Raw genomic sequence first — 7645 nt, forward strand, 5'->3', positions numbered from 1 at the left:
GTCCCCGCCGGCCGGCCCGGGGTGGGATGGAGGTAAAGGGGGGGTACGGAAGAGCCGGGGTCGCGTGGGCTGTGCCCCCCCTCTGCTGACAGCCCTTTCTTTCCCCAGGTCCCGGATTTTTCCACCTCCTCAAATAAATAAATAAGAAAACTTGCAGCCCTACCAGGCGTCGGCGGAGGCTGGAAGGATCCGGAGGCCCTCCCCGTGCCGCCGGCTGACCGCCTGGACCGCAGGTGGCGAGGATGGGCCTGGCCAAGATGCCCAGCAAGGTACGGTCTTCCCCCTCTTCCCGCCTGGCGCGGTGAGGCCAACCGTTGGGTTTTGCGGACTGCCGCGCCCGCCGGGGGGGGGTGGCGTTTGCAGGCGGCGGTGTGGTTTCTGACGGCGCGGGATGAGTCTGGAGCCCTGCACGTAGTTTCTTGGCGAATGCGTAACTTTAAAATGGAGGTTTGGGAATATGGCTGAAAACGCGGGTTCATCCCGTGTGCGCAGGGTGTTTCTCTCCAAAACCGTTCCAGTGCCTGTATGTAGTGAAGAGATGCGTAGCCTCCTCTTGGGAGCGTGCGCATGTATTTCCTGGTATGACCTGTCCTCGTACGCAACAGCATCGAGACATCAAGGTATGACTTGCCCAGAAAAAGAAGGATCTCCTTTTCCCCCCTTATTGCCTGCATCCTTAAACCGCAGGTTTACATCAATCGGGTCCTTTTTGCTTGCTGATATAATCTGGTCTATATATGTACTTATAATGTCGAGAGAGTTTTGAGTGTACCTGTCAGAGTGGTCTCAGCTTTGTCCCATGAAGACCGAAGGTCTAAACCTGGGTCTTCAGGCTCACGTTTCCCTGCCTCTGGCTTCCCCATGTGTGTAGTGGCCGTAGCGCTTCTGGGTCTGGAGCGGAGGGCGGCAAAAGGGGTTTGCCGATGCTTGTTTTGAAAAGCCACCTCTTGCCTTGCTAATGTGATTACAGGTTAAGAATTGTGTCTTAAGCACTTAGGTACAGCAATCAAGTTCTCTGAAGCTGAATAAAACCTAAAAGGAAGCGCTAAAGGGAATGATATCTCCCTCTTTTCATAAATCTACAAGCCAAAGCAGCCTGACTTTAGGCCAATTACGGAGGCTGAATTTAGACAAATTCTCTTGTAATGGGAAAACCAAAAATCTTTACTCAATCCTTTCACACTGACCTTAGACAAATCTGCTCTGGTATCTGATCTCCAGTTGGCTAGCACAACAGTAAAGGCTCTTATTCTGTGTATACATAATAACAGTAAGTTGTTGTGTGGGCTTTAAAAAAGGCATTAAAGCTGTCTGTTACAGGTTTTGGAGGTTATCACTAAATTTCTGGGAAGTCTGTGTTGCTACTTCTCCTGCTGGTGGTAGGAAGTCGGCAGATAGCTCCTCTGGAAACTGGTCCTTATTTCCAAAGTCCACGCGCTGATGTATTGGCTAAACAGGGGTTTAGCACGTGGCTGCGTGGAGCTTGACGCCTGCACCGGTACTCGCGGAGCCCTAGGGTGTTGTCAGCCCTGTGGTTTCAGCGCGTATGCCAACTAATGAGGGTCTGCGCAGTCGACAGTGGTGTTGCTCCGTCCTAACAAAATGTTCCGATTCCAAACGTGAGCTCATTAGCCTCGTGCTTCAGTCTGGAAAAGTTGGAGGGGTAAAAAAGTAAAATTTAAGAGCGCTTAAGCCATTGTGAAATGGAGAGACAGTGTCATTGTCGTGTTGATGGCTGGGAAAACTGCAGGTAGTGCCCGCGCCGTGCGGCCTGGCCCCGTGCTGGAGAGAGAACCCCGGCTTTGGATTTGGGAGGGTGCTGAAGACACCCGCTTTCTCCAACGGAGCGGGTCAGGGATGGGCACGTGGGAGGATAACGCCAGGTTCTTTCTGCTTCCCGTGAGCTGGCAGGAGCCGAGGGCAAGGAGGTGTGCCTGTGGCAGCGGGTCACGCGTAAGTCTGCTGGAGGGTGTACCGAGGAGGATGTGCCGACCGTCGTCGTGTCGGGCCGTCACGTCCACTCTGCATTTTTGCTCAGAGGCATTGGCTTCTTGTGGCGAGGATCTAGTCGGACCTTGTTTTTTTGAGCGTATGAGTGTGTCATCTGTTCCTGTGCCAATCGCTTTAAACTTCTGATTAGTATGTATTTGAGTGCTTTTGTATCCTGTATCCCTGCCTTACGCTCAAACTCTAGCGCCTAATTATTGTCACAGTTTGCAATGCTTTCTCATCATAGAAGAGAGCAACTCCATTATAGCCCTTAAGTTTTATAAAGCTCTTTACCTGCAGCTCCTCAAAGGGGAGGGAGGGTTTCTCGCAGCAGAGGAGCAGGAAGGTCTGCCTGGCCGTTCACATCTAATGGGCGCAGGAAGAAATCTGCAGACTCTGCCGCTCCGAAGCTCTCTGAGGTGGCAGAAACGGGGCACTCGCTGCCTTATTCCTCTCGCTGCCATTTCCCTGCGGTCGTCTGGGCACCGGCTCTCCCGCGCTAGACTTGTCGTAGGAAGTATCGTTAATACGGAGAGCATGTAGGGACTTGACTTTTTCCACCGATGATCTCTGGTGTTTTCCTGCATTGCTGAGGGTTTGAAGGCAGGTGGATTTGGCTGGGACTGAGGAATTTGCATGAAGCCCTGAAACTCGGGGCTCAGAGACTTGCAGATTGTGTTGTCTCTGGAGCAGAAGCTCTTGGAGCACAGCTCTGATCTCAAGACGCTAGATGACTCTTGAGCATGACCGAAAGAGTAAATAATCTGATATCCTGGTTATTGGCTATGTTTCAGCCTGGTTAAACTGTTGTTCCAGTTTTGGGATTAAACTGAATTATAAGCAGTTACCAATAGGGTGGTGATTTTTCCCCCGAGTCTGGAAATCCAAACAGCAATAGAATTGTTCCAAGTGCTGTACAGCAGAAACAGAAACTAATTCTCCTGTTAGTGGATCTGAGAAAGGCCATGTGAAAAAAGAAGACTATAACATGGATTAACAGAGACTCTTAAAACTGGCGTTAATCTTGCTTGTGGCAGAGGGAGAGCTTTCGCGTCCCAATGTCAGCAGTGACTGGAGGCTGGCCTTGGAAGGTCTCAGGTTTGCTGTTGACTCACGAGAGGGAGCGTGAGGTGCAGGACTTGGTGCAAGTCGAACCTACGAAGACGTTCTGCGAGCCTTAGCCATGGCTCGTGGATTCCCTTGCCCAGGATAAAGGAAAGTACATCAAGACTTTCCAACTGGAACTTGGAGGAAGGGTTGAGTTGCGCAGCAGGTATAAATCCGGTGTCCCTCTCAGCCCCGTACTGCTGGTAACGTACCCATGCTTGTTACCAGTTGCTGGGTTCCTACCTAATTCTTCTAGCTTTTATTTACATGAAAACTCCTTAATTTATTTGTCTGTCATACAGTGGAACTGAATGTTACTCCTAGCAGTGGGAACACAAGTGTGAAATGTCTGTGCTGTAACTATACAAACACCATAAGGTGTATTTCAGTGTTGAGATTTGAAAGGGTTGTCCCCTAAAATTCAATTAGCCCATGTCTCATGGTTTTATAAGACACAGGCTCTTACACGGTTAGTGCAGGATCACATTCCCCTCTCCTCTCCTTTCCTTTTTTTTCCCCCCCTCCTCCTCTCCCATGATATAACTACCTATAACCTGAAATGGAAGGAATGCACCTTTGAAAAAGCGTGCCATCACTTTACTTGTTCTGCTAGTCGTTTGTGTATTATTTTACTGCCCACATCATTAAACGTCTGGGCTCATATAGCGTACTGCGCACAAAACGTACTGATTTCCATAAAGAAGTATTGCCTTAATTGCTGCCACCATGGTGTTTCTTAAGCAAATAGCCAAGAAAACTGATGGGATCTGAGGCTCACTCTTGCACCCCTTGTGCAGTTTCATAGCTGTGTTTTGGATGGATCTAAGCCAGCATGATGATATTGTTGGCAATTCACAGGGACCTAGGTGATACGGGGTTACAACTAAATGTAGATTTGGATACTTTACCCTCTGCAAGTTGATAAAACCTGGCTATCCATCCCCAGCTGGCCTACCAGCTTAAAAATGCAGGGTGCTTTACTGTAAGTACTCAGCCTGCCGTTCTTCTTCAGAAAGTATTTCACTATATTCCCCAAACTGGTACAAATAGAAGTTCCCACGAGGACTTTGGGAAGTCGGGCTCCTCTGTACAATGTGCATCGATCTGATGCAACAGTGTGGCGTACTCGAGTACTTTTTGGCACAGCGAGACCGATGTCTTTGGCAGGGATTCAAAAATACAGTGGTGAAGTTTGTTTGCTACCTTTGTTAAATAGTCGTACATTCCCAGCCTCTCATCCCTATGGAAACCATAGAAGTACATTTCACAGTGGAAACCATAATTGATTCAAAATAGCTTATTACTATGTCATAATAACAAATGCCCCTTAACTTCACAGCAGAATAAAGTAATTTCCCCCCTAGCCTGGGTAACAATAGAGCTGTGACCTTGCGAGGTACTGATGTTCTATAGAGGAGACTCTCCAATATGAGAACAAGCAACACGTATTGTCCTTGAAATTGCGAATGTCTGTATCAAACGGCTTGATCTAAATCATCAAGGGGGTTTTCAGACAAGCGGTGTTACTTATGTGGATCACTTGGCTTTTTTAGTGAGTTTACCAGGTTTGTAGCTCGACCTTAGGATGCATTAGTAGAATAGGTACCTGCCTGATCAGGGAGGTATCGGTGTTGCTGAGCTCTGCCAGCCTCTGCACTATTTACCTTCATGTGGCTCTACTTTCTGTTTTTTAAGGACTTTGCTCTTCTTGTTTCCTTTTTAGTGAGTATTTTCAGAATAGCTGGCTGGGATGTGCTGTATCTGTCACAGCTAAGGAGTGCCTTTCTTACCGTGACCGGACATGTTCTTTATTATTGAAGAAGAATATCAGAAGAGCAATGATCACTGCAAAGGTCTCTTGTTGTTGCTACAGCTTATCTGTATTTAGCTTTAAACCAGACAAGTCTTGCATCTTCTGAAGCCTCTGTGGCTACTGACATTTGAGTTTGCTGCTTTTTGTTAGGATATCTAATGAGGTTGCAAATGAAGATGCAAAAGTAGCGGTTGTATCTGTAGGGAGTCTCATCACTGCGTTCTTTGGTGGCCATTGCCTTCTCTACCTTCAGGACGTTTCTCAAACCGATCTAGCATCTTCGCAGGCTCAAAAGTCTCCCTTCATGTGTCTTAGCATATTTGTTAATATAACTATATGTACAAATACGCATATACTTCTTGTATAGAGACAGTTACATTTCTGAGGCAGGTACAATCAGAGCAAGTCATGAGGATTAATAGGTAGAGGCAATGAATGCGTGTGGGAAAGACAAGGTAACGTGATCGGTGTGAGTAGCTGGGGACATAACACTCACCATATATTGAACCCTGTGGCTTGTATGTTCTTGACGCTTTGCGGAAGAGGGTGACTTCAAAGAAAGATTTAAAGGATGATGCTGTAAAAATGTGGATTCACTGGGGAGAGCTCCTCATGTTCGTGCCTGGCATCTCAAGAGTAGTAACGAAGCCGTGCGAGGGGCTCGTGGGCGAGGGTGGCTGGTACAAGAGTAGCTCGGTGACCTGGAGGAAATGTTGTGACACTATTTTTAATGGAAAACGGAGCCTGGAAGGGCTGTAAAAAGGCTTGTGTCAGAGGCCAAAGTGGTATTATTTTGGACTGTGCGGCAATTCTTGCTACATCATCTCCAGATCAGGTTGAATGATGAAAGCTGTAGATATGTCTGTGCCGCAGGAAGATCCAGATCTGTACCGGCTTGTCAAGCTAGAGATCTCGGCTCTTGGTTAGGTGTGCCTGAATTAACAGAAAATTCTGCAGTGCAGAATGAACAAAAGATTAGAAACTTTATTGCACAGGAATTTCTTTTAACTTCCTCCACAACGGATTGCCCTCCCTCTTCTGTCCCAGTATAAAAATGCATTTGTTGCACCTTCTGCTTTTTAGCTGGACTGAATTCAAGGTAGATTTTTTAAAAAATTAAAAATCAGAGGTATGCGTGCTGTTGTAGGGTCCTGTGTCCTGGCTTCCTAAAGAGCTGTCCAAGTGCGGTGAGGAGAAACAGATCAGGAGAAAGCATGAAGCTGCTGTCAGAGTTCGTCATGCGATCGTCTTTCAGAAACAGTATTTCTGTTACCCTTAAGAATAGAATATATTTTCCGCGTGACCTGGTTCTGTGCTGGGTATGGGGTTGCTGATAACGCGCTGTCCTGATGTCCTCCTTGGCACGGTTTCATCATTGACTTAAAGCCCAGTTCAAGGTCCTGGACTCATTTTTCAGGGTACCGCATGAAATTGCTGAGGCTGGGTAACGGGTGCGTTGGGCCGGGGAATGGCCATCTAGGAGGGGAGGACTGTGACTGCAAGGGACAGCATGCACAGGAGCAGAGCTGGTTGTCTGCAACTCCCTGCTAGGGCATAAAAAACAGCATTGGTCTCTCGGCTGTCCTTCGTTGGGCGTTTTTCTTGAAAAACACTTAGTATGAGCTGAGTTTTGAGCATTTGTGTTGGTCAGCAGAGACGCAGTCGGGATCTGGCCTCTGGGGTAGTTTTGGCCGCGAGCATAGGTGGCCACACAGGCCCGTAGAAAAAATGATGAAATGTGTTGCCCATGGATTTCCTGACCCAAAAAACCAGCTGTAATGACAGTTCCATGGCGTGATTTGTTCAGCAATCTATTGGATTTTAAAGAGCGATAGTAGTATCTTGACTCTGTACCTCCAAATGCTTTTTAGGGGAGGGGAGCGCATTGCTTTTCCCCTTGTGTGGTGGTGGGATTTGAAGCAAGAGGAGGAAAGAAACTTGTCTGCGTGTGCTGCATAATCCAGATCAGGATTGCCCATACTGGCTACGGAAAGAGTATTCATAGGTCTTACCTAATTCTGCAGTCGAGAGACTACAACTTGTATTTTTTGCTCTAAACCCAGCTCCCTAGGGCAGGTACTCCTCTCTGACGGTGTATAACAGCACGCACTGCTGTCGCTTTTTCCCTTTGCAGACAAATGATGGTATAAAGCACTTTTTTGTTGGCATAACTGCATTCCTACTGTAGAGGCAGCATAGCTATAGTGAGGGGAAAGTAGTGTGCTGGCTGCAATAGATACCAAATCAAAATTGACATGTAGACCCGCCTGGGGGGGGGGGGGGGGAGTACCTTTGCCTGGCAGCAATATTGAGCGGTTTTGTGGCACCCCGAATGTCAGGTGAATGCGCGCGCCTTGGCTCCAGCTGCACTGGGGGGACAGATCAGTGTCACCCTCGTGCAAATGGCAAAACTGAAGGTCAAAGAGGTGAAACGGCTTCTGCAGTACCAAACTAATTCTTTTCTGCTCTGCTGCCCCTCGGTGCGTCCTGCGCATGTAGTGAGACGGAGTTTTGTTGAGGAGGGGGAGGAAGTATCCTTATGGTGGTATGAGAAACCCTCTTCTGCTCGGCTGCAGGTCACGCTCGCGGGGTTTCCAACCCTGCATCTCCTTACGGCATTTGCTATGAAGCCTGGTCGTAGCCCTTGGCATCACGGGCTGCAGATCCCCATGCACAGAGCTGCTGGGAGCACGCAGACCTCCATCCGCGAACGGGGGAGCTCACCGTGCAGCACCG

The sequence above is a fragment of the Pygoscelis adeliae genome, unplaced genomic scaffold, assembly GCF_000699105.1.
Source record: "Pygoscelis adeliae isolate BGI_AS28 unplaced genomic scaffold, ASM69910v1 Scaffold203, whole genome shotgun sequence".
Classification (NCBI taxonomy): Eukaryota; Metazoa; Chordata; class Aves; order Sphenisciformes; family Spheniscidae; genus Pygoscelis; species Pygoscelis adeliae.